Source organism: Ceratotherium simum, chromosome 6, assembly GCF_057802395.1.
Source record: "Ceratotherium simum simum isolate JZ-2026a chromosome 6, ASM5780239v1, whole genome shotgun sequence".
Lineage (NCBI taxonomy): Eukaryota > Metazoa > Chordata > Mammalia > Perissodactyla > Rhinocerotidae > Ceratotherium > Ceratotherium simum.
In genome coordinates, this window is record NC_141905.1 from 58,480,126 (window position 1) to 58,505,899 (window position 25,774).

At 50.2% G+C, this 25,774-nt stretch overlaps 1 protein-coding gene across 4 annotated transcripts in view; it reads left to right on the forward strand.

Moving 5' to 3' along the window:
• UBTD1 (ubiquitin domain containing 1) overlaps positions 1 to 25,774 on the forward strand; it is a 52,785-nt gene that overhangs the window by 5,344 nt on the left and 21,667 nt on the right. The window contains exon 2 of one of the 4 annotated variants that reach the window (XM_087432375.1): positions 459 to 497. The exons of the other annotated variants lie outside the window; for them this stretch is intronic. The gene's annotated coding sequence lies outside the window, so the exon portion shown is untranslated. The remainder of the gene's footprint in view (positions 1 to 458; positions 498 to 25,774) is intronic. 4 annotated transcript variants of the gene reach the window in all.

The following is a 25,774-nucleotide window of genomic DNA, read 5'->3' on the forward strand; positions in this document are numbered from 1 at the left end:
GACAATAAACATATAGATCAAATTACTTATGATCATACATGGAAATCCAGTATGATTATACATACAATTATGTATTATTATATATGCTGGTGACTCCCACCTCCAGCCTTGTGTGTTCTGCTGCCTGCTCAAAAGATCTGATGTCTAGAAGCCTTCTCAGTTTAATGTGTCCAAAAGAGAATGAGCCCCCACCCACACCCCTGCTCCTCCCCATCTTTCCCATCTCAGTTAATGGTGACTTAATCCTTCCAGTTGCTCAGGCCCCCCAAACTCTAGCGTTTTATCCCTGACTCCTCTCTTTCTCTCCATATCATATTTACTTACTTAATAGATCCTGTTGGCTTTGCCTTAAATATATCCCGAACCTGACTCGCACCATCTTCACCACTTTGACCGTGGTCTAAATTACCGTCCGCCTCTTAACTGACCTTCCTGCTTCCTCCCTTGTCTCCCGACAGACTGTTGTCATCACAGCAGCCAGAGGGATGCTGTAAACTGTAAGTCAGATTTTGTTACTCCTTGGCTCCCCATCTCATTCAAAATCCTTGTGTTGGCCTACAAGACATGATATGATATGATGATATTTCACCAGCTTACCTTTCTGAAGCTGTCACTTGTTCTTCACCCCCTGTTCCACCCCTGATATCTGAACGGGTCCCTCCCTCTCCTCCCCTAGGTCCCCTCAAATGCACCTCCTCAGTCAAGCCCTCCCAGGCCATCCTTTTTAAACTCGATCCCATTCCCTCCACTACCTGCTCTCAGCATTATCCACCACCCTATCCTATTTTATTTTTCTCCACGGCACTTCCCATCATCTGATATTGGCTGTCTCCCCTACTGCATGTGGTCAGAGATTTTTATTGTTTGCTCCCTGAAACCTAGAGCAGTGCCTGGCATAGGGTAGGTGCCTAGTACTTGTTGGATGAAATTAGCATGTCTAACAGGATTAATGAGGTCTGTAGAAGAGCAGGAATGAGCAGGCCTGATTGCTTTCCCGTCTTAGATGGGTGTTAGGGCGGGTATCCTAATGAAGTGACTTAAGCTGCAACCTCAGAGTGATGTTCTGTTCCTGGGACTGGCTTCTCTCTCGCCCCAGGCCTGGGCATGGTCTCAAATACCTGAGATATAATTCCCTGTGGTTTGGGAACCTCTTGCTAGGAGATACCAGGCTGAAGCAGGAGAGCAGAGTGAAGCCCCCTGTTAGGGTCCTAACCAGGCACAAACATTTCTTGTCATTTTATGTGTACATAAATGAGCAGACCCCTCCCGGGCACACACGATATTTGTAGTTATTACCTCCAGCACAGGGTTGGGGTCTAACAGACTGTGAGGCAGGAAGGCAGGTGATGTGGATTCCAGGCCTCTCTACCCATTGACTTGCTGGAGAATTTTTAGAATCATAGAATTTTAGAGCTGAAAAGGAACTTAAAGATTTCTTTAACCTCTTTTTTCCTTTCCAGCTATTAAAAAGAGAATAAAGGTATATCTATTCCCTGCCGAGTTCACAGAAATATGGTGAAACCTATATAAAAACTGCGTGGGCTCCTTTAAGTTTTGAGTGTGCTGAGGTCAAGTCATGGTAGGGAAGTGGTCAAGGTCAAGTGCTTTCAAAAGGGAGGGGGTCTAGTCTCTTTGTCACTTTCTTGAATGGTGATCTTGGGCAGGTCATTTGTTTTGTGCTCGGTTGATATTCTATGAAAAAAAAAGATGATAATATTTCCAGTTTACTTCAGAGAGATGTTATGAGGATAAAATAAGCTAACACTCTTTTTCAAATTACTTTCATGGCTGCACGGTCTGCTCAAATACGAGGTCCCAACCCAGAGTCGCATCTGGCATTGATGAGAAATAAGGGCTTGGTTCTCTGTTCCTTTCTAGTTGTGTGCATGTGACGTTGGACAAGCCTCTTGATCTCTCTGAGCCTCAGTTTCCCCATTTGTACAATGGGATGACGCTACCCTGCCCATCTCCCAGAGAGGTTGTAAGAATCAAGTGAGATCCGGATGAAAAGAGACTTTGTGAACTTATAAAGTTTCTATTATTCAAAGCTACAGCATTTTTACACACAAAACCATAGCCAGTGATTTTCCCCACCAGATCATTGAAGCTTACTCTTTTTTAAAGAGCAAAACTATAAAAGAAATGTTTCAAAACTATTTTTGGATGGGAATCTTTCTGAAACGGATGATATGCTTCCAAGCAAAGTATACTGAGCATGAATAATCTCTCTTTGCGACTCAGGGGTGTTGAATTTGTACCTGTATGTACAAAGCACCACAAAAGCTTCTCTCACTCAAAAGCCTTTATCTCTGAAAGACGAGAGTGAGGAACAGGGAACGGGGGTGGACTGGTGGTGGGCAGATGGGAATTGCTGGAGGAGAGAGCCCTTTCTGAAATGGCCTGTCTCAAGGTCTTGAGCAGCAGCATTGGCAAGGGGAAGCTCTTGAATCCTATTTGGGGCTCTGAGTGAAGCCCGCCTGACCAGTTATTGTGCTTATGACAGTGTGAGGCCTCTCGGCTTCTGAGACTATAGAGCAGTGGGCGGCAAACCAAATGGTTCCCGTTGGGGTTCGTGTTTCCACCTATAATTGTTGCTCTGTCTTCTCCCTGGTAGTCAGTGGTCACTTCTTTTTTTCCTCCCCATTTGAAAAAATTGTGGTTAAATATATAGAACATAAAATTCACCATTTTAATCACTTTTTAAGTGTACAGTTCTGTAGCATTAAGTACATTCACATTGTTGTGTAACTATCACCACCATCCATTTCTACAACTTTTTCATCTTCCCCAACTGAAACTCTGTGTCCATTAAACACAAACTCCCCACTCTCCCCTCCCCTCAGCCCCTGACAGCTGTCTTCATGAGTTTGATACTCTAGGTACTTCATATAAGCGGAATCATGCAATATTTGTCCTTTTGTGTCAGGCTTATTTTACTTAGCATAATATCTTCAAGGTTCATCCATGTTGCAGCATGTGTCAGAGTTTTCTTTTTAAGGCTGAATAATATTCCATTGTATGTCAGTACCACATTTTGCTTATCCCTTCATCTGTCAGTGGACGTTTGGGTTCCTTCCACCTTTTGGCTATTGTGAGTAATACTGCTGTGAACATGGATGTACAAACATCTGTTCGAGTTCCTGCTTTCAGTTTTTCTGTGTATATATCCAGAAGTAGAATTGCTGGATCATATGTTAATTCTATGTTAATATTTTGAGGAACCGCAACACTGTTTTTCTCAGCAGCCACAGCATTTTACATTCCCACCAGCAATGCACAAGGAGTCCAGTTTCTCCGTATCCTCACCAATACTTGTTATTTTCTGTGGTTTTGATAATAGCTATCCTAATGGGTGTGAAGTGGCATCTTGGCATGGTGGTCACTTCTTGAGATCTCGTCTACTGGGCTCAAATAGCAGCCCCTCCAATTTCCTGGGGAAACAGATGGCTGGGATTGTTAAAGTTGTGCCTAGAGAAAGAGTGGATAGCTCAAAGTGAAGCCGGAAGGGCGCTCCAGAGAAGTACAGGAGTTTTGAATGAGTAGATTCTGTGATGTCTTTTCTGGTCAGTCAGAATTTGGCTTGGTTCTGGGTTTCTGCCTATGTGGTTGGGATGGATGGATGGATGACTGGTGGCTTCCAGTTAAGCAAAGCAGTTCTGTATTGTTATAATTCATCTGGCTCCCAAAGAAGGTTAATGTTATCTTACTCAGGTTGAGTGCCAATTTTTCTAGCTCCTTTTTTTTTGCGTGTGACAGATGCAGGACTATAGTTCAGATAGGAGAACGTAAGGATGAGTAAAAGGTAGGGAGCATTACAGTGATGTGGCAGTGCGGCACTTGTCTGCTGCTCAGGGCTGTATGCTTCTCTCTGATCTGTTGCGGACAAGATCACCCTGCTTTCTGAGCCTACAAGGAAGGGGGGCTGACTCAGTGTGTACCCATCCCTCTGACCATCCTTAGCTCAACTGCTCTCCCTTATTGCCCTTGGGGAGGGGAAGCTGTCAGGAAAAGGACTGGAGCACCTTCTGCAGGGTATGGGCTGGGGGAGTGGGGGGATGGACGTGGCTTCTCATTTGTACCTTTTTCCTCTGGGAGACTGGCAGCAGAGCCCAAGCCTAGCCAGCCAGCCAGTCACCGAGCAACCTGCATCTTAGAGGCGAGCCAGTGGACTTAGAGTTTTGTTGTTTTTCAGGGCTCAAAGAGATGCAGTAGCAACAGCTCACCTTTGCTGGGTGTTTACCATTGCCAGGAGCATCACGCACACCATGCACACCATCTCGGTTAATCCTCACGACCTCCCTATGGGTGGATACTATTATCACCTTTTTACAGACAAAGAAATTGAGCCTTAGAAAGGTAACATCTCCTGCCTAAGGCCACGCAGCTTGTGAACAGCAGTGCCAGGACTGGAACCCAAGTGGTCTGGTCTCGGAGCCTGAGCTTTTGGCTGCTGTACAGCTTATTTTCGCTGGAATGGGAGGAAGAGAACATGTATTTTTTGTTTTTTAAATAAGAGTTTATTATTGAGTACCTCCAGGCACTGTGCTAGGTCTTTTCAGATAGTCATCTCATTTGATTCTCCCTATTTTGCCTATGGGAACATATCCATTTTACATATGGGAAAGCCCATGGTCGGGAAAGTGAAGTGATAGCTGGTGGTCACGATGCTGAGAAGAGACACAGCTGGAGCTCAGCTTAAGTACTTTGACTCGAATTCCAGTGCTCAGAGCTCGTTCCATTGTGCTGTGAGCTGCCTCCCTTAACCCGCATGAAAAGTATCTGGGAGGTCAGCTGTGAAGTCTGCAGAGCTCCAAGGACTGTAACCTCCACACCCAGGAGCCACATGTGCTTGGCCCATAGTAGGTGCTCAGTGAATAGGCTCTGAATGTTGTTTGAGGTTGAGCATGCTGGGAGCAGTAGAAGCTCAGCCAAGATTGTGTTCCTCAAGAGAAACACAAGTAGAATGCAAACATTGTTATTTCCTCCTTCTTCTCCCAGAAAGAATGTCTGCTTTCCAACTCCCAGACGCCAGGGACTTGAAGAAAAGAGTGCCCTGGCTCTGCAGGCTTTGAATTATTCCCAAATTCTGAAGGGAAAAGAGGCACCAGAGAGTCACATTAGCAAAGTGCGTGCAGGATCAGGTGTCGCTCTTTGTAATTAACAAGGCTAACGATCCCTTGCTTTGCTCAGCATTTTGCAGTTTTCAAAGTGCTTTCTCAAGTGTTATATATCATTTGATCCCCACAACCATCCTGTTAGGTAGGCAGGGTAGGAATCATTTTTCCCATTTTATGGATGAGAAACTGAGATTTGGTGAGGATGTTAAGCTGCTCAAGATTATTGACAAATAAGTGGCAGAGAGGCGGAAGCCATGGGAGGCAGTAGCTCCAGTGCTTTCTCACTGGTGAGAAAGCCTTGGGCCAGAGCCTCAGTTTACACATCTGTAAAATGGGGATAAGAGTACAACCACTTACAGTTTTTGTTGTTAGTACCATTGAGTCGATTCCAACTCCTAGTGACCAGGGCAGAACCCTGCCCGTCTCTTCACACCATTCTCTCACCTTCCAGTGCCATATCAGACAATGCTCCGCTCCAGCAACACACAGCTGCCAGAGTAGGTCAGCCAGCAGACGGTTGGTGTGGTTCCCTGACCGGGAAACGAATCAGGGCCATGGCAGTGAGAGTGCCGAATCTTAGCCACTAGACCACCAGGGCTGGCTCCACTTATGGTAGTAAAGGATTAACTGTGATGATGTGTGTGAAGTGATCAGCACAGTGCCTACACACAGCAGATGCGTGGCAAATGATGACAATGGGTTGTTAATGACAATAACCAAGGCCAAGTTCATTGTTCCTTTGGGGCCTTGTATTCCACTGACTCTTGTTCAGCCCAGTGTGTTGGGAGGAGCAGAGTGCAGCGTCCTCTCCCCCATCTGGGAAATCTGATTTTGACCACCCTCTGGCCCTTTCCCTGGAGTCAGAGTGTGTAGAAAGGGCTGGCCATGAATTTCGTTTGATTCACAAAATCTGAGGTCTTTCAAAGACCTCACTAGTCCCTGACATCGGGGAGTTGGAAAGTGGAGGTTCATTCTGGGAAAAAGAGGAAACAACGATGTTTGCATTCTACTTGTGTTTTCTTTTGGGAGCAAGGAATTGTGACAATTATGACAAGTATTTTATTCATTTAGTATCCATTTGCATTTTGTTATCCCAGCTCCTCCAGCTCATTAGCTATGTAACCTTGGGCAAGCTGTTTTACATTTAGGGGCCTCACTTTCCTCATCTGTAAGATGGAGGTAACAGAACCTACTCCATAGGGTTGTCATGACAATTAAGTGAGTTAATGCACGTAAAGTCTTTAGAATGGTGTTTGGGACATAATAAAATACTCAATAAATGGTAGTTATTATTTTTAACTGTTATCACCATGCTTGTTACTGTATTTAAGCCAGCTGTCCCCAACCTTCCTCCTACCCCCAAGTTGAGATGCATGGCTGATGAAGTTTATATAAAAAACCTAATTTCCTCTGTGTACCCTGGTTATCTACCATTCTTGTAATTCCAGTCGTTCATCTAGGAAAGTAAATCGGAAGCAAGTTGCGTAAAAGTGATATTATTATAGAGATAGCCTGGAATCCAGCTTCATTTTTAAAAATGTGAATCATTCACAAAAACTTGAGAACTTCAACTCTTGTTACTAACAAATCTCTTGCAACACCCCCACGCTCTTGCTGATCTCAGCAACAGCCAGTGGCTGCTTTTCTGGGCTGTCTCTGTACGGATCAGACATTTCTTGCCTGGTAGGTCGAGGCTCGGGAGTGCCCTCAGTATTCGTGGCCTGTTTTCAGCGTGGCAGTACACCTCCGGGTCCGCTGGGGCTTCCTTCCTGGAGCCTTGCACATTTCTCTGATACGCTTTGTCACCTGCAAACACCTCCTCTGTGAACGTCCAGGAAACTGATGATAAACATCCATAGCAGAGCCACTTTTCCACACTTGATCTACAGCCCCCTGCAACTGGATTTAAAAACAGTTATTTTATAATTACGTGCTGCTAATTATTGAGCACTGACTGTGTGGCAGGCCCTGCAGTAGGTACTTTATACACATCTCATCTAATCCTCCTGGTAATTCACTGAGGGTGAGATCGTCCTCGTTTTAGGGGAGAAGCGCAGTGATACTAACCATCAGGTGCAGGGTCACACAGTGAGAAATGGAAGATTTTGGATTCCAGACCACTGTTTTGGATTCTCAGCACTGGGTTCCTTGCGTGCAATACCTGCCTCACTGTCAATTTCAACTAAGGGCTCACTGGGCCCTAAACAGGTATAGCTGGTGTACTGACGTCATTGCCATCCATGACTAGCAAATAGTCTACTTCTGCCAGTTCTCGCACTACACATCCTGAATGTGCCAGCAAGTGCACTTTGTGACAACCTTCATGGGTTTGTCCCTCCCTCCGCCTCTCCCCACCCCCCATGCTGTGTCTGGGAAACAGACCACACTGTCCTCTGTAATGTGGGATATCACGCATGGCATTGATTTTTTACTTAGCGAGTTCCCCCAAAATAGACTGTCACATGGCACGAGCATTTCATTTCCCGAGTCCTCACAGCAGCTCCAGGCATCATCATCTCTGAAATCAGTACCATTATTAATCTTCTCCCACGTGTGTGTTAGGCACCCTACTAGGTATTTGACATCACTGTCTTCAATTCTCACATCAGCCCTGTGGGGTAGGCATGATTACCTCCTTTTTACAGATGAGGAAACCGAGGCTCAGGGAGGTTAAGACGCTTGCCCATGAAAGTGGAGGAACTGCTGTCTGAATCCTGGCGGTTGTATCCTGGGGGCCTGTAACTTAACCACTATGGGAAACTGCCTCTAAATGATCACTGCCTCTGCCTTGTCCCGGGCACTGTGTCAAGCACAGACCACCTCACAAAGAGTCAGCTCCTCTCCTCAAGGAGCTCACGGTGTGATGGACTGAATAATACTGGAGCTTCTGTGGTTCGTTTTTACTTCTTCCAAACCCATTTCCCCCTGGACACACCCTGCTGGGCAGATCCACGACACACAGTGCCCAGGGTCCAGGGTGAGCTAAGAAGGCAGTCCTCAAGGAGCTGGCCATGCTTTGCACGCAGTGTTTATGCCCAGGCTAACTTCTCTGTTTGCCCTTTGCCCTTCTTCCCTCTGTGCTCTCCCATCGGGTTCACAGAACCCAGAGCTCTTCTGGGCCTGGCCCAGTGTAATACTCCCGTTCATGGCCTGGTCCAGCCTGGCTGCTGAGGAGAAGGGGGGCCTTATTGGCTGGGAACTTACTGCTGCTGTGGCTTTTTATAAGGCCCCAAATGAATTTTAAAAAATCTCCACGTGCTCTGTGCATGGTTATTTGGGCCCTCTCCCTGGGGAACAGGATGGGCTAGACTTTGGAGTCAACAGGCAGAAGGAAAGCTACATTGGGCCCTTTAACCTGCAGCCGACCCCTCCTGTTTGAGGCTGAGCCTAGCTCTGTCCTGCTGTGACATGTGTCCCATGGAAGATCGAGGTGTCTGGTCCCTTGTTGACCATCAAGGACTTTTCCTGCAGCCCTGGGCAGAGATGCTCAGCCTGCTACTTTTGACAGCAGGATTCCTTGGGCATTTGTTTGTGCCAGGGGCCCTGGCCCAGAGGAAGCGTCCAAGGAGAGACTTCAGCCTATGGGCCCCATTCTTCATGTGTCCAGCCCACCACCCAGTGCTAGTTTGGGTGTGGATGGGACTCCTATTGTAGGCTGAGTCTGGGGCCTCAGTTTTAGAGGTGGAATGATCCCTTTTCCAAAAGCTGTGAGGTTGGCAGGCTTGCTCAGAACCCATCCTTACCTTTTAGAGGAAGGGAATTGGCATTAAGAAGGAATTCAGCTGGAGCTGGTTCAGAGAGGTGAAACCACTGGTCTGTGGTCTGCTCTGTGTGGTAGAGGTGGGGCTGGTATCTGACCCGGGAAATCTGAGTTCATTTCCTGTACCCTTTCTACTACATCCTGCTTCATTCCTGCAAACACGTGTGCACATATTGTACATGGATGTCTCATCATCCATGACGATTTACCGTCTATCTGGGAAGCAAAGACAAATAAAAGTGTGATGCCATTTCAAGCAAGAGAGTGTGTAGACAAGTACTAAATCATGCAGTGTAGACAAGTAGAGACAAAGGCAATATGTAGACACTTGAGAAAGAGTTGGAGTGGGATAGGGCTGGTATTAAGCATAAATGAGGCGAGGTCAGAGGGTAAGGTTGGAAAGAAGCAACTAATACGATTTTCTTTATTGTAAAAGTAATATATTTTCGTGTAAAAAGTGTGAGCAATACCAGAAAGCCCAAAGCAGAAAATCTCCTTCGTACTCCCACCACCCAGAGAGTCCCCATTCCCATTTGGTGTTTATGCTTCTAGACTTTCTTTTTTTTTTTCCTTTTAGGTAATAAAATCAAATCGGCTGTGTACACCAAGGTTAAGGAAGGTCTCGAATAGTAAACAGGGGCGGTTAGGTCAAAGGGAGTCCCGGCTGGTTCTTGCAGATGGGGTGCAGATGAATGAAGTGGTTTGGGAAGAGGCATGCAACATCTGTGAGCAGGCAGGACTGGAGCCTGTGACCAAGCAGGAGCTCCGGAACCCCAGACTTGAGACTCCGATTTCATCACCCATGCGCGAGAGTCTCAGGTTTACTCCTCTCTGCTGCTGCCCAGGGGTCAAGGGAAAGAATTTCCCCTGAGTTGTCTCAAAAGCCTGCTTCCCCCAACCCGCAGACTCCTTTCTTTCCCAGTTACCTCCTGGTTTCTTCAGCAGAATTCTCCCCCTCTGGAGTTCAGGACACGTAGCCAGTTTTGCCGCACCACAAAGCTTTGCCTCTGCGTGAGGTTATTTCAGGGGAGAAACTATATATAGCGGAGGACTAGCATCAGGACAGCTCCATATTGTTCAGGCCATTTAGCATCGCCCTTCCACTGATGCAGCCACGGTCACCTCGGACTCCACCCCCACCCCCGTGGACACTACGTTGTGTCTTCAGTGCACTCTGTGCGCCCCCCAACAGACGCTCACCACATAGGACTGGGGTTCTGGCCCTGCCTAGGCCCCGTGAGCCTTTAGAGGAGCAGCCTCTGGAGAGAGGCAGCAGGGAGAGTTCGCTTCCAGCTCTGCCACTTGGTGCCTGTGTGGCCTTATACCCGTGAATCTCTGGTTCCTCATCTGAAAGAAGGAATTGGTCTGGAACGGGAGTTTTGTACTATTTTTTTAAGCCACTGGAACCCTTTCAGATGCAGGTTTACAAGGTCATTTGATGTATCAACCAAATGGCCATGGCACTGCTTGATGCCAAGGAGACTGGGGCCCCCGGAAGTTCCACTGAAATCTTGTGGTCCTGCAGAGCACACAGTTTGAAAACCACTAGGCAAGACGACCCTCTGAGGTTTCTTCCAGCCTTGGGATTCATGGGTCTGGCCTTGTGATGGTCTCTGACATAAGTGACCCATCAGCAGGGGTTCAAGCTTTGTGATCTCTTGGAGACTTTGATGGCATGTCGAGTAGACTGGTGATGTGGCCTAGGGACAGAGATCTTGATGCAGAGTTTTTGTAGTGGGTGCAGAGACAGGGTAGCACAGAGTTTGCAGATCCAGTTTGACTTGCTGTCCTGTACTGCCATGGGCTGTTTTTTCTGGCCTGCTCCCACCTGCCTTTCCTTTTAGTGCTGGTTTGTCCCAAAGAAGAGATGAAAATGAGGATTATAATGCATTTCAGGCAAGGAAAGTGCATTTAATTTAAGTTGCCTGGGGCTGAGTGACACATTTTATATGTGGAGTATTTGTAGAGCACAATGGTGCCTTTGGCAGAAATCGGAAAGCCAGGATCTGGGGCCAGTTTTCCTTCATTCAGCAAGTTTGTTTGTCGAGCACCTGCTTTGTATGCCTGGAGAGGCGCAAGGGAAATCCCAGCCACGTTATGACCCCTGGATTGCGAGTAACAGAAACCAACTGAATCAGCTTAAGCAAAAAAGGTGATTTATTTTAGGGTTTCAGGGGGTGCTCAGGACCCCGCGGCAGGATTGCTGCCAGGCTTTAAGCAGAGATTGGAAAAGCTTTGTTAGATTATCCCTGTCTCTTGTCTCTGCAGTTTGGCTTCCTCCCTCCTCAGTCCACACAGTCTCAAGTGTTCCTGCTACAGTTCCAGCCACACTCAGAGGGACTCAGATCGCCCAGTCCAAAATCCAGATTCCCAGGGGAGCGAGTCCGTTTGGCCCATGTCTTTACCTGTGGTCCACACAGCCCCAGCCTGGGAATGGGGTCACATACAACAAAACAGTCCTGACAGGGGTCACTCCTGACTCCTTGTGGATTGGGGGCAGCTCCAGAAGAGGGGAGCTTGTGAGCTGCACGGACAGCCCCAAAGCTGTGTGCTCCTCCAGCCTTTAACGAGGAGCTCTAGCCCCAGGAGGAGACCCGGTGTATGTGGGACACTTACTAGCCATGCAGGGAGACAAGAAAAGAAGTGACCCTCGGCAGAACCTGCTTGTTGTCGAGTGCACGGCTCCTCCAGTTGAGGCTGTCAAGACAGAGGGGACGGGGCTCCTCGAGCTGGTGTCGACAGTGTTCCACAAAGAGAGCAGAGGCCCCTCCAGGTTAGCTCAGGGAAAGAGGGTTTGTTGGCAGGATTACGGCGAGGCAGCCTGGCCTTGTGGGAGCTGGGGCTGGAGAGCAGTCAGGAATGGAGGCGGCTCTGTCTTTTGGGGGCTGGTGGCCTCACTGCTTTCGTCTGAGCATCTGCTCTTGGCTTCCCTCCGTGTAGACCCAGCCTTTTCCTCTTACTCATCAGCTTGTTCCATGGCTGAGCACACCAGTGCCGAGTTCTGGCGTCCAGTGGATTGGTTTCTCTGGGTCACAGGACCATTCAGGTGCAGGCAGCAGGTGGGGGGCCTGATTGCGCAGGATACCAGGCTCCCCCTTTCAGGGCTTGGGGCAGGGCAAGCATTAAGAAACAGTCTCCTCGTGTCTCTTGCAGTCTGGGGATGCTTGTGGACACAGGAGAGCGAGCCTCGAAGGATGGAATAGAGGAGGGGGCTTGGGAAGGGGCCCAGCCTGAGCTAAAGCAAGGGTGCAGGGAGAGCCCAGGGGCAGGAGTGTGCCTTGGGGCGGGAAATAAGAGGTAAGACCTGAAAGTCACCTTGAATGCCGAGTTATGGGGCAGAAGTGTGGAGGTGATGGGAAGCCACTGGGAACGTGTGATCAGGGGGATGCTGGGGACTTGGGAGGGTACTTCTGGACTCAGGATGAAGAGGATGGCTAGGGAAGGGATGGAGCAGGACAGAAGACAGGGAGGCCAAGTAGGAGGCCAGCGGTGCTCAGGGGGGAGGGGAAAGGGTCTGCGTTGACATGTCAGGAGTGGAAGTGCAAGGGATGCAGAAGTCCCTTTGAAGAAAGAGTCTACAGGATTGGGTAACAGGTTGGCCGTAGCAGAGGGAGGGTCAGACATGTGGCAGGCAGGGGGTAGGTGTGTTGGGGAGGGTCTGGCAACTCGGGGGCCTTGGGGAAGGGGAGCTCTTTGAAGGAGAGAGATTGTTAGCCTTACAGAGCAGTAGGTCTGCTGGAGTGCTTGTTGTTTTAGGCTGGGAGAACTGAGTGTATTTAAAGCAGAAGAGGAAATGTCAGGGTAAAGGAGGAGACTTCTGGAGAATGGGTCCTGGGCCCACCAGCCCTGCTTCTCAGGAACTGTGATCCTGCCCAAGTTGCCTCAGCTTCCTCATCTTCAAAATGGGAACAGTATCTGCCCATCCCCTTGTAGAGATCTGGGGCAGGTCAAAGGTTAGGTGCATGACAGTGCTTTGTACACAGGAAAGGCCCGAGCAGGTGCAGGCAGCCTTGTTACTGTTGCTGCTTGGGTGACGGCCTGCACAGTGACCCCTCTGTGGGGTCAGGAAGCCTTCCTTCCTGGACCTGCAATGACGTGACCTGACACTCCCCACAGCCACCCCAGACTCCTGGGCCGTGACATTGCTGTTGACTCCGTATTTCCTGGGGTAATGTTGAGAACAGCGCCTGTCTGGAACTGGAGTCTGGGGTTATCAGAATGACTAGTTAGGTCTAGGATTAGTTCATCCCCCACCGACTTCCAACATTCTCCTGATGGGTGCTGTGTGTGTGCAGAGCGCAGCGGGCAGGCCTGAGGCAGGAGGGAGATGGCTGAGCTGTGCCTCCAAGAGAAAGAAAGAAGCAGTCCGGGAGAGGGCAGCTGTGGGCAGGCTTACCCCCTGTACATTTCCAAGAGGAAATGGATGGTGATTTGTTCCCCCTTGGGCCTCCTTGGCCTGTTCCCCACAGAGAAAGCCATGGAACACTTGTTTCAAAGATCCCAGGAAAAGGGGAAATGATAAAACCTACATCCTGTCTTGTCGCCGGCCTAGAAGAGGACCCAGATGGGGACAGTAGATGGTGGCAGTGACAGGAATACTGGTGAAATCCTGGGGCCTACGGAGTCGGGGAACAGAGAGGGCTTGAGGAGGGGACCCAAGGTCAACCAGGGGCAGAGCTGTGGCCTTCCTTCCCCTTCTGTCCCGACTTTTCTCCACCAAGTAGCCCCCAGTTGCCTGTTTTTTTCTCCCCAGCTGCCCCTCCCTCAGGATGGGGCCCAGTTTTCCCCTGCCGCCCACATCCTGCTCTTCCTGGCTTCCTTCTGGCCTACCTGCAGCTTCCTCTCCCAGGAAGGCCGGCTTCCTGTTCCCACCTGTGTTTGGTTTGGGTCTTTCCCCCGAGCTTTCTCTTCCTCCTCCTGTAGCCCCTTTGGCTATTTCCATCCGTTTCCCTCCCACAGAGCCTCTGCTGGAGTCACTGCTCCCCCAACCCCAGGCCAGACTTTGTGTTCCACTGCCAGTTCCTTTCCAAACTCAGGCCCCTTGGAGTATTACTTTTCCTAAAACGCAGCAGCTGTGCATTTTGCTGGCCTGCCCAGCTGTTCTTGTCCTCGGCCACAGAGGTCATGGCATTTGTGACAATAAATAGGAAATGAGAATGAGAGGGTTGCCAGGTGCCTCTGGGCGGCCCTTTCAGCTGCCTGCATTCCTACTGGGAAACAACAATAGTAATAAAAATAATAAAGCTAACACTTATAAATACTTTCTGTGTTCACTTGTTTCCCAGATGCTGTGCTAAATATTTTACATGTATTATTTAATCTTCGTAATAACCCGGTGAAGCAATTTGTATTATCATCCTCTCACAGTTCAGGGAAACTGAGGCTCAGAGAGGTTATGTAATTTATCTGACTTTATTGGCGAGTAAGTGGCAGAACAAGACTAGAACTCATGACGGTCTGACTCCCATGCCCATCTCCTAACTGTGGCCATGTACCTGCCCCCCACTAGAGGAGGAGAGTTGCCACGGGCCAGGCATCCCCACAGCCTGCTTAAACTTTAAGTTCTCCTTTCCCTCAGTTGCCTGTTGCAACTGGTAACCAGCCCAGATAAGGAACCCTTGAGGGGTTGTTCTCAGAGCTGTGCTTTGTTTGTCTTTTCTTTGTACCCCAAACAACGAAAAGACCTTGGGATGGTAGAGGTCAGAGTGTTTCTCTTTGCTCTGTCCCAGTGTCACATTTTACAGCTGGGAAAATGTCCTCCTAGTCTTCAGAACTTAATTTGACATTCCCCTGGCAAAGGAGCTTCAGAACTGGAAGTAGTAGCCTCATCTCTTGACTTCCTATCTGATCCTCTTCCTGCTTAGATCATGTTGCCATTCTATCCTGAGAGCACTAGAAATATGCCCCAAGGTTGCCTCTTGCACACATTCTGTATTGACAGAACCGTTCTACTGTTGGCCGTAGACCCTTTGCGTTTTATCCTTGTTTATGAGTTGTGATTGTCAATGAGAGAAAGAGAGAAAGAATCAAAATCTCTAGGGATTGGGGCATATAGGAAATTTGGAAAAGCATATTCAGTATCATAATTACATTTTAGGTTTGGAAAAATATATAGTTTTTAAAATGTAAACTAAAGGTAGAGTTTGACAAAAATTTTGCTTGATATTACAGTAATTCTCAAGTGGGATATGGCACAGTTTTGGGTGGGATTGTATGTGAAGTCTGTGTTTATCAAAAGGGTGTGTGTGCTGAAAAAGGCTGGGAATCACAGTCTTCCGACAGGAGACTAGTGTCCTGTCATCCTGTGTCCTGCGGCCATGCAGGTATTTACTGCAGATCTCTAGGGGTGGTGCGCTCTATGTGGGGGCATCCTGCTTGCCTTGCTCAGCGGAACCAAACCCTTTTGGGGCTTGGGGTGGCCTGCCCGATGGCTTTGCCACTCACTTCCTGTGGTATGCCAGATGGAGGTCACGTCTAGTGCAGAGGCCCAGTCCTGGAGAGTTCAAGGCTAACCTGAAGCATATACCTCCATAAAGCTCAGACATGCATTGAGTTTCCACATGCCAGGCCCCATGCCTGGCCCTAGGTATGCAGCTGAACAAAACAGATATGGCCCTGCCGTCATGGAACCCACAGAGTAGGGGGAAGCAGATTATGCTTAAATAATCAAAATGTAACACATGCTATGAAAGAGAGAAGAGGTTATTGGGGAGAGGATTATGGGGTAGGGGGAATGAATTATTTTGGGGTGGAGAACCAAGAAGACTTCCCTGAAAAAGATACCTGAGCTCACGCCTGAAGGCCGAGACTGAGGTAGCCATGTTTGTCTCCTGTGGCCCCACCCCTAGCCAGGGCTACTTGCTGGCCCATGTGACACCTTTAGGTGAATTAGAAAAAGATGCCTGCTCTGGGCGGAGACAGCCCTGCCAGGGACCATTGCTGGTGAGTGAACAGGAGCTAGGTTTCAACCTCCACTGGCCGCTGGTCCTGGTGCATGTGCTGGGCACAACCCAAGGGGAGAGTCCTTCCTCAACTGCATGAGTGAAAACCCCTGGACAGCAAAGAGCTTGATGCCTTCCAAGAAGGGAAAGAAGCCGTTGAAAGAAGCAAGTGGCCACCTGAGCTTTTCTCCCCCTGGTGAGGAGGTATTGTCCCTTTTGAGAAGGGAGAGGGAGGCCATGTCTGGAGTACTGTCCGGAGCTACTAGGCTGGCCAGCAGGTACTTGGAGTCTGGCTTCCATGGGGCTGTAGTTGAACGTCTGCTCTGACCTTCTTCCCATTGCAGATGTCCCTTCCGCCATGTCCTAGGAAGAGAGCAGGACCATTAGGAAGGTGTTCTGGGGAAGCTGGGACAGAAACCGAGGCCCAGGGCCTGCCAGCTTCCGTTCAGCCTGCCCAAGACAAGTGCCCACTTTGTGTCAAGGTCTGTGCTAGTCTTGTTAATTTGGAATATCACGGACCTTTAACCTTTTTCTTTGTCTTCTCACCTGGGGGACACAACATTTCATTGCACAGGTAGGGATAATGGACTCAAATGCAAATAATGGCTGGTAAAGAGAGCGCTCTAGGTGGAGAGCTCAGCTTGCCTTGGGAAAGGTAGCAGGGCATGCTTGAGGAAGTGGCATTTGAGTTCGGTTCTAGGTGCTTAGATGCACATGGACCGCTAATTTATGGAGTAGACTAAACTCTAGGCTCTTGGAGGGAGGGATCAGATCTTGTTGACCAGTGAATCTGCAGGGCTCAGCATGATGCCTGGCTCAACGTAGGTGCTCGGTACAATTTGGAGATTGAATAGTCCCCTCCAGCATCTCTCCAGGAAGGCTGTCTGAATTCTAACCCAGGTTTTCTGTCCCCTTGACCAAGGCCATTGCGCCACAGCTGCCTAGTGACAGAGCAACTAAGGGATGTTTGGGGAACTTGAAATCATGTCTTGAGGAACTGGGACTGCTTAGCAAAACACAAGGCACAGGGAGATCAGGAAGGTGGTCTTTGAATCCTCAAAGAACTGTTGTCGTGGTGTTATTACCGTTTACTGAGCGCTTTCTATGTGCCAGGCACTGTGCTAGGGGCTTCCCATCCACGGTCTCGTGTAATCTACACAATCATCCAAACAGGAGGATATTATTATCTATATTTAGTAAAGGAGGGAACTGGGGCTTAAACGATCCACCCAAGATCATCCACTGGGATTTGGAATGGGTCTGTCCTACTCCCAGACTCGTAATTACTGAGAGATTTTAACCACCACCCAGTGCTGCCTAAAGATGTTGTCATGTGGTTTCAGAAGGTAGAACTGGCACTCATGGGTAGAAGTTCCAGGAAGGTAGTTTTCTGTTCCCCATAGGGCGATTTCTCTTCCTAAAGGAGAGCAGTCTGAAATTAGAATGGGCTGCCTTCTGAGAGGCCAGCTTCCACTGTGGGACCTCCCAGGACCTCCCGGCTCCAACAGGATCTGGTTCTGCAAAAGTTGGAGCTCTCCTGCCCTAGCCTGGTAGGGGCCTTTTCTGAATTGAGCTGTGCGGATCCTGCTCAGCCAGGCACGAGCAGCAGTACCAGACTTCCCGGGTCATCCCAGCCCGGGTCTCTCTGTTCTGTTCTCTTGTTCTCCCTGAAGCCCAGCTACAGGGCTGCATCCAGGTTTCCGCCAGCAGGAGCTAGGTAGCATGTGCCTGGCCCTTAGGAATAGGCCACACAACCGCTTGGCCAGGTCTCTGGACCCTGGCGTGGAGGGCGGCACTCGGGTGGGCTTCAGGGGAGGCAAACTGGGGTAGGCCCGCCTTTTCTGGGCTCCTTGGGGCTACAGGTGTTTGCACGGTTGCATTGATTGCCCTTTGACTTTTGCTTTGCCTCACAGACTTCCTGTGGCCATGTGGCTGGCTCCAGGGTGCAGAGGGGTGTGGTGTGGTTCTAGAGCCCTTGCCACAACGTCAAGTGAGTTGATGTAGGCGGGAGCCCTTTTGTAAACCGCGAAAGGCTGCGGGAGCAGGTGACAATTGATTGGAGTTGAGCCCTGCAAGACATAGATGAGGTCGTCTCTTCAACTCCAGAGCATTATGGCCAGAAATCAGAGTTGGAAAAGCCCTAAAGGTGATGCTGCCCAGCTACCCACCCAGTGTGGAGTTGCTACACTCAGCCCCCCTGCCAGGCAGTTGTCCTGGCTTTCCTTGAGCGACGCTAGCTTTTGATGGCTCTGAGGAGAAGGGCCTTCCTCGCATTGGCCCGGCCCTTTGCAGAGCGTATTCCTGTGTGCTGCCTTGTTGCCCCTCACCGTGGCCTTGTGAGAGGGGATCTGCACTCAGTGAGCTTGAGTGAGCCTGGATGGGCCTCTTGTGTGTCTCCCACTCGCTGGTTGTTTATGAGCAGACCTGCTTCCCTTTGGTGAAGTTTTCCTATTTCTGTTCCTGGGATTGGAGTTGAGGGTGAGCGTTGGTGACCTGTCTTACAGTGTGGTGAGGGTCAAAGAGAGAGCGTGGGCCTTGCCCAGGCTATCCCAAATGTTTGTCCAGGCAAGAAGCACAACCCTGGAGATGCTCAATGTTGTCCTTGGCTGCTCAGGCACATTCTCCCTCCTTCTTGACCTCCGGCATGTTTTATGGGCAAGATTCTGAAAGCCTTTTCCGAACAGCAAGGTCAAAACTTTTGGCTTCCTTCCTCTTTAGAGTGTACCTGGTTGGTGGGGCGAGGGTGGGGAGGGACACGTAGGAGCCATATGGTGCCAGGAACAGGACATAGCAGCTGGGAGGAGGGATCTGGAGGGGGGCCAGGTTGTGACCGCTGGGTGCCTTGGAGAAGGTCCACCGCTGCAGGGGGCTGGGGCCACCCTGGTGACTCCCTCCTGTTTCTCCTTTAGAGGCCGTTCACCTCCTTGCGTCTTTCTTTTTCTGCTTTTCTCCTTTTTCTCTTCTTGTGAGGCACCCCTGAACTGTTCTGCCTTCCAGCTCTTTAACATCTTCTCCTCTGCCCACCTGGAGAGTCCCAGATCTTAAGATTTAGCATCCTTGACACATCATATTTCTTTATAACATCTTTTCCTTCAGGGCTCTGCAGCCATACCTGCCACTTTAGAGCAACTCCTGTCTGCACCAGGAGCTTGAACATCAGAACCTCAGCCAGGCAATCTGGACGCCTGCCTGCTAGCCTGCCCAGAACATTTAATTGGTTCTTGCAGGTGACATCGTACTCCAGAGGGACTTTTCACGATAGCGCCTTAGTCCTGAAGGACAGGTCCAGTGGTAGGAATTGTATGTATCATGGCAGGCCAAGAAGGAGGACATTTGGGGGCAATAGAAGGAAATTAGAAATTCGTTGAGTACCTTCCATGTGCCAGGAACATACCGTAGTTTCTCCTTACAGCGGCCCTGTGAGGTGGCACCATCATCTGTTTTACAGATTTAAGAACTCAAGCTAGCTGATGGTCACAAGGCCAGTTGATGGGTGGGGTCAGAATGTGAATCCTCTTCTGCTTGGCTCCAGAGCCCACACTCCTTGCCCTGGTCTGCGCTGCCTCTCTACAGGGCCTCCGTCGTCTTCATTGTTTCCTCACCAGCGCCGATCCAGCACGTGGCATGAACTGTGGCGATGGTTCTAGAAGATGGGTTAGAGCTGTCAGGCGGGTACAGGGTAGAGCTGGAATGGTTGGGCAGATGATTACGGCTCCTGGGGCTGGGGCAAGGCAGTGGCTGTCCTCTGTCCTCGTAACTTCCAGTTGGGTGTGACTTGGGCACCGAAGCTCAGAGTATCCAGAAGTGGAATGACGGGGAGGTGGTACTGGGTGTGGCAAACAGTCCTGGCAGGACTGTTGGTCTCTGTGAGCTCCTGAAGCCGACAAAGACACAGCTTCCCTGGTTACCAGTTCCGCCATGGGAGGTGGTGTCAGTGGTTCTGCCCCCACCTTCCACGCCACTGCCTCCCTGCTTCTCTTATTCTTCCGTTCCGCCCCGTGACAGCCAGCAGGCTGAGTGTGAGGGACCCACAGAGGGGCTAGAATAAGTGTTTGTGTGCCTTTGGTTTTGCATCCCTGAACCTTTCTTTTTTTTTTTTTGTGAGGAAGATCAGCCCTGAGCTAACATCCATGCCAATCCTCCTCTTTTTGCTGAGGAAGACTGGTCCTGGGCTAACATCTGTGCCCATCTTCCTCCACTTTATGTGGGACGCCACCACACCATGGCTTGACAAGCAGTGCATCGGTGTGCGCCCGGGATCCGAATCTGGGCTGCCAGCAGCAGAGCGCGCACACTTAACTGCTGCGCCACGGGGCTGGCCCCCCTGAACCTTTCTTACCAGTGGGAGTCAGGTGTTTAAGCTTTCGGGGACCAGGTTTGTCTTCCTGGTCCCTGTCACTGCCTTGGATGCTGCCTTTCCCTCTCGCCACAGTGCTCATCCACCCCTGTTGGTGCCTCCCTGCGAGTTCCTCATGGAGTTTTTTTTTTTTTTAATAATTTTATTTATTTATTTTTCCCCCCAAAGCCCCAGTAGATAGTTGTATGTCATAGCTGCACATCCTTCTAGTTGCTGTATGTGGGACGTGGCCTCAGCGTGGCCGGAGAAGCGGTGCGTCGGTGTGCGCCCGGGATCCGAACCTGGGCCGCCAGCAGCGGAGCGCACGCACTTAACCACTAAGCCACAGGGCCGGCCCCCTCACGGAGTTTTTGCCCTGACTTGTCCACCCCTTCATCTCGCTTCCTCTCTTGACTCTCCTAGGTCTTAGTGTGTTGCCTGGGGGTCAGGACTCACCCCTCCCCATAGGTACTGAAAAAGCTATTTGAGGACCGTGAAGACTTACGTCCTGCTGGTGCTCAGCTCCCCTGTGACGGCGAGTGCCTTCATTCATGTGAAGCTATACTGCTGTGTAAAGGGGCTTAACAACACCGTGGCTTACTTAAAGAATGAGAAGTGTATTTTTCTGTTACTTAATGGCCCTGATGTCCCTGAGGTGAACAGAGCACGTGAGGGGGGAGCGCTGCTGCTCGTGGTTGTTCTGGGCTCCAGGTCCTTTGGAGTTGTTACTCCATCACAGGACATCGTTGTCCACGTGGTTGAAGTGGGTTTGCCTCCAGGCTTGGGCTCTGGCCGGTGGAAGGGAGAAGAGAAGGTGGAGGAGGTATGCCCACTGTCCTTGGGCCCAGGTCCTCTATGGCTCACGTTCCATTGGCAAGAACGTAATCACGTGGCCACGCTGAGAAGACTGTTTCCCTGCCAGTCATTTGCCCGCTCTCTTTGATAACTTGCACACATACCTCCCTCCTTGGTAAACATCTGTGCACCAGACTGAATGCTCCGCAAACTAAGAGAACCAGAAGCTGAGTAAGGCAATTCCTGCCTTTTAGCAGCTCATTGTAGCCTGGAGAGGGCAAGTGTGGAGACCAGATAGTCTGTAAGTGCCAACGTAGAGCTTGTCTTGTTCTTATGTCCAAGGCACTGCAGCTCTAGAGCTAAAAGACGACCAAGGTCTCGATGTGCTTGCAGTCATGTGAACTGGAGATGGCAGTGAAGTGCTGGGAGCAGGTCTGGCTTGGGGAATTAGGAGGGCTTCACAGAAGAGGCGATGTTCGAGCTGGACACAGAAGGGTTCAGTTTCCACAGGTGGAGGAGGGGGACGTTCAGGAGAGATGACCAACAGCAAAGGCACGGAGACTTGGAAGTCCATGGAGGGTTGGTGGCTCAGGTGTGATCTGAGCATAGTGGGAAGGAGGGAGGGAGATGTCTGTGTGGCTCACTCCTCGCTCCATTCTGGCCTCTGCACCTGTCTCCTTGTACCTGCCTTCCCTTCTCTTTCTAAAATTATGCCCCCTCTCATCATTGTATTTTACTGCTTTATTTTTGGCATAACGCATACAAATACCTGGCACAGCTCTATTGACTTGGGCATTGTCTATCTCTCCCACTGGAGTGTAAGCTCCATGAGAGCAAGGACTTTGCTTTGTACAGTACCTGGCAAATAGCGGGCACTCAGATATTTGTTGAATGAATAGAAATGTGTACTGAAGATCGTATTTTTGGAAAACTTCGATTTCTATGCCAAAGAGTTTAGCTTTTATTTTGTAGGTAGTAGGGAGCCGTGGAAAGTTTTTGGGCAGGGGAGGGACATTCACAGTTAAGAATGTTACAGCAGCAGGAAGATGGGCTAGAACAGGGAGAGAGTGCCCCTTGCCCGGCCCCAGCCCAGCTCTGTGGCAACACACCCTTCATACCTTTGTGCAGTCTGGAAACCTATTCCTGGGCACGGTCATTTTGTTGGGGCCGAGCAGAGGATTCAGTTTCTGGCAGGTCTTCATCCCTAGAATGGGGAGGATGTGAGCTGACCTCTGCCTTTCTTTATGGGGCCCAGAGAGGGGCTAACAAGCACTCTTGTGCACTGCTGGTGGAAGTGAAAATTGATACAGTTTCTCTGGAAAGCAATTTGGCAAAAGGTGCTGAGAACCTTAAAAATATCCCTACCTTTGACCTAGAAATTCCACAACCAGGGCTTTATCATAGGGAAATAAGCCAAAGCGTGTGCAAAGCTTTATGTATGAAGACTTTCATCCCAGTATGAAAAGTTAGAAATAATCTACGTGTGTGACTCTAAGTACCTCTCAGATCCGGCCCCACTAAAACTCTGCCTGCCATGTAACAGACGCTCAATAAAATCTGAGTCCAGGCCCTTATTTTCTCTCCTGTGCTAATGCAGCAGCCTCCTAACTGGTCTTCCTGCCTCCAGTGTAGGCCCCTTAAATCCACCCTATACACAGATTCCAGAGTGAGCTGTCAAAAATGCATGTCCTGAGGCCAGCCTGTTGGCCTAGTGGTTAGGTTTAGTGTGCTCCGCTTTGGCGGCCTGGGTTTGGTTCCTGGGCGCAGACCTACACCATTCATCAGCAGCCATGCTGTGGCGGCGACCCACATACAAACTAGAGGAAGATTGGCACAGATGTTAGCTCAGGGTGAATCTTCCTCAGCAAAGAAAAAAAAAAAAAAGAAAATGCATGTCCTTCTGCTTCATCTCTTCAGGGTTTCTCTCATCCCTAAGGGGTAGTGTCCACACTGTTTCACCTTCCTAACGGTCCTCTATGACCTGTCCCTGCCTCCTCGTTTTTTCGTTTCTGGCCTCCTCCTGCCCTGCACGATACACTCGGCAGCACTGCTTGTGGTTCCTCAAACTCCTCTCCCCTCCGAGCCCTTGCTCACATAGTTTCCTGGGCCTGGCCACCCCTGCTCATCCCTTAGACTCAGAGCCAGCTTCAGGCCCTTCCTTCCACTGGCCACGTGAGACCCCATCTCCGTGTTCCCGTGACTCTGTATAGATTGCAGTCCTTGCATTTGTACCTCGGTTTCTATTATCTCCTTACGTGTCTGCCTCCCTTACCAGCTCTGACCTTGAGAGCCTGTCTTATTGACTTGTGTCCCTGTTCCCAGCATGGGGCCTGGTATAGAGGAGAAGCTCAATACATGTTTCTTGAATAAATGAATGGATGAATGGAGAGTGATGCAAGCTTTCTGTTTTGAAGAAATACATCCTGTACAGTATCCAGCACATAGTTCTCAGTGAATATGTATTGAGTGATTCTATGTGAAACAAAAACAACGGGATTTTTTAAAGTGTCTTATTTATTCTGGATTTCCTTTATTTCCTGAGTCGATCTCCAGGAGTGGAATCTGGGCATCTGGATTTTTATGGAGCTTCCACAGGTGAATCTGATGAGCAGCAAGGGTCACGAATCACTAGTCTGGAAGCTGGCCTCAGATTAACATACCTACAGGATCCAGGACATACGAAGGGCGGCGTTTCGATTGTACACGCCATGTGATCCCAGCAATATGCACTGAGAACTGAAAGAAAATCCCTCACCGTGTTGTTGCTGGTTCTTGCTGAGTGATAGGCTTAGGGTGACTTAAGTCTTTTTCTTTTTATGTTTCTATTATGTACGTTTTCTCCCTTTAGCATGTCACCTTTTAAACACCATTAAAAAAAAAGAAAAGAAGGTCAGTTGGCCAAGGGAGTCCTGACTGTGCTCAGCACTGCAGGTCCTGAGGCCAGCCTCTGGGCTGCAGCCTTCAGCCCGCTCCTGGGGCTGATTCCAGCATTGGATCTAGAAGCTGACCCTTTGACCCTCTCTGAGCACCAGCATCCTGGTGTTCCAAGAAATGGCCCGGTGACCGGGGTCCTTGGAAACTGCTGTAGACAATTCCTAGGCCCAGAGTAGGCTGCCTTGTGGTTTCCAGGTCCCCAGGTGAGGAATGTTGATGAGATTTTGGTAAGAATTTGCCACCATAGGTAGACTCCAAATGGGTCCAAAACAGAAAACCTGAGCTGGGGTAGGGCCACGGCCAGCAGAGGCCTTGTGATCCTGGGGGCTGGGTAGTCAGCCAACTAGCAGGCATGAGGAGGGAAGGGGCACCCAGTGGGACACTGAGGGTTAGAAAAGTGAGACAGTTGGGGAGCAGGTGGCAGGGGACTGACTGGGTTGGGGAAAATAGCACCCTGAACCAAGGTCTCTCGGTTTGTGATCTCTTGGCTCTGGAGGAAGCAAGCAGCGGGAGTCGTCCACAGGAGGATATGTGTTTGCTTGTTTGTTGTTTAATGCCATCTTCCTCCCAAAAGCCTTCACGAGTCTTTTTCCCTTTACGTTGCCGTCAAGGTGAGCTCTTTCTCTCCTTTAAAGCCCCAGTGATCCTTGTTCAAGCCTCTTTGGCCTTCCTCACTTTGTGATTTTGTATTCTTGTTTCTGGGCATGTCTTGGGCCCTCCCAAAGGCAGGACTGAGTCTCATGCATCTTTGTGGTCCACATGGGCCGTGGTCGCGTCCAGGGAATGTGGCAGTGTGCTTCACATCCGCTTGCCTAGCAGGAAAGGTCAAGGCCAGTGCTGGAGCGGGGAGAGTTCTGCTCCTAGCCTTGTGGCTGGCTCCTGCCTGGTGCTTCCTTGGGTCGCCACGGTGACGAGATGCTCTCTCGCAAGCAAATAGCATCCCCCAAGCAGGGCTGCCAGCCTCAGCAGTTCTTGACCTCCAACTGAGTTGAAACCGAGAGGATGCCTTTTCCAGCAGCCGGCAGCCAAGCCCACAGGGCTCCCTCCCTGTCCCTTTGGTGGCTGTGCTGAAAACAGATACCTCCTGCTGCCCAGGGTTTGCCGCCTCCGCCTCCCCACCCCACTGCCAGAGCCGGTCTGTGTGGATCCATGGTGGGGAGGAGGCTTGGGGCAAAACAGGTGGTCTCCTCCTAGCGCACAACTACCAGATGCATGCTGTCTGCAAGGGAGCCTTCCCAGGGCCTTGCTTTGGTCTGGGCGGAGCCTGCCTTTCTCTTGTGCCCTGGGGACTGGGCGGGGGGGGGGGGGCAGGTACGGTGGCTGAGGTGCTGCTCTTGCCTGGCCTCAGGCTGATGGAGCACACCTGAGAGAAGGAGGCCTGACCTGTCTGCGCTGCCCCCTGACTCAGCTCTTGCTTGACACAGATCTTAAGCTATCATCAGACTGGTCTCAGGGAGGGCAGGTAATGTGGCCACAGCCCAGCTGCCCCCGCTGGGCCCCCAGCGGACCAGGCCCTGCAGCCTTCTGCTCTGGGAAACCCTGCAGGCAGGGCCAGCTGCAGCCTTTCCTCGCCACCCAGCTGTCTGCCTTCCCCTGAGACAAAGGCCTAAGGATGGCTCCACGGGAGGTCAGCTGTTTTCTGCCTTTTGGCAGGTCCTCTCCATTGTCCTCTTTCCCATTCTCACCCTCACCTCTTCCCAGGAGACATGAGCTCTCACCACCCCGTATGATCCTCTCTCTGCTTCCTTCTCTGTCTTTACTGAGTGCCTGTTGTGTGCCAGGCACTGGCCTGAGCCCTGGGGCTCCTGAGATGGGTGAGGCTGAGTCCTGTTCTTACACCTTGTTTGCAGTGTAACTCATGCAGAGTTGCTCAAGTGGGAGCTCTACTGGG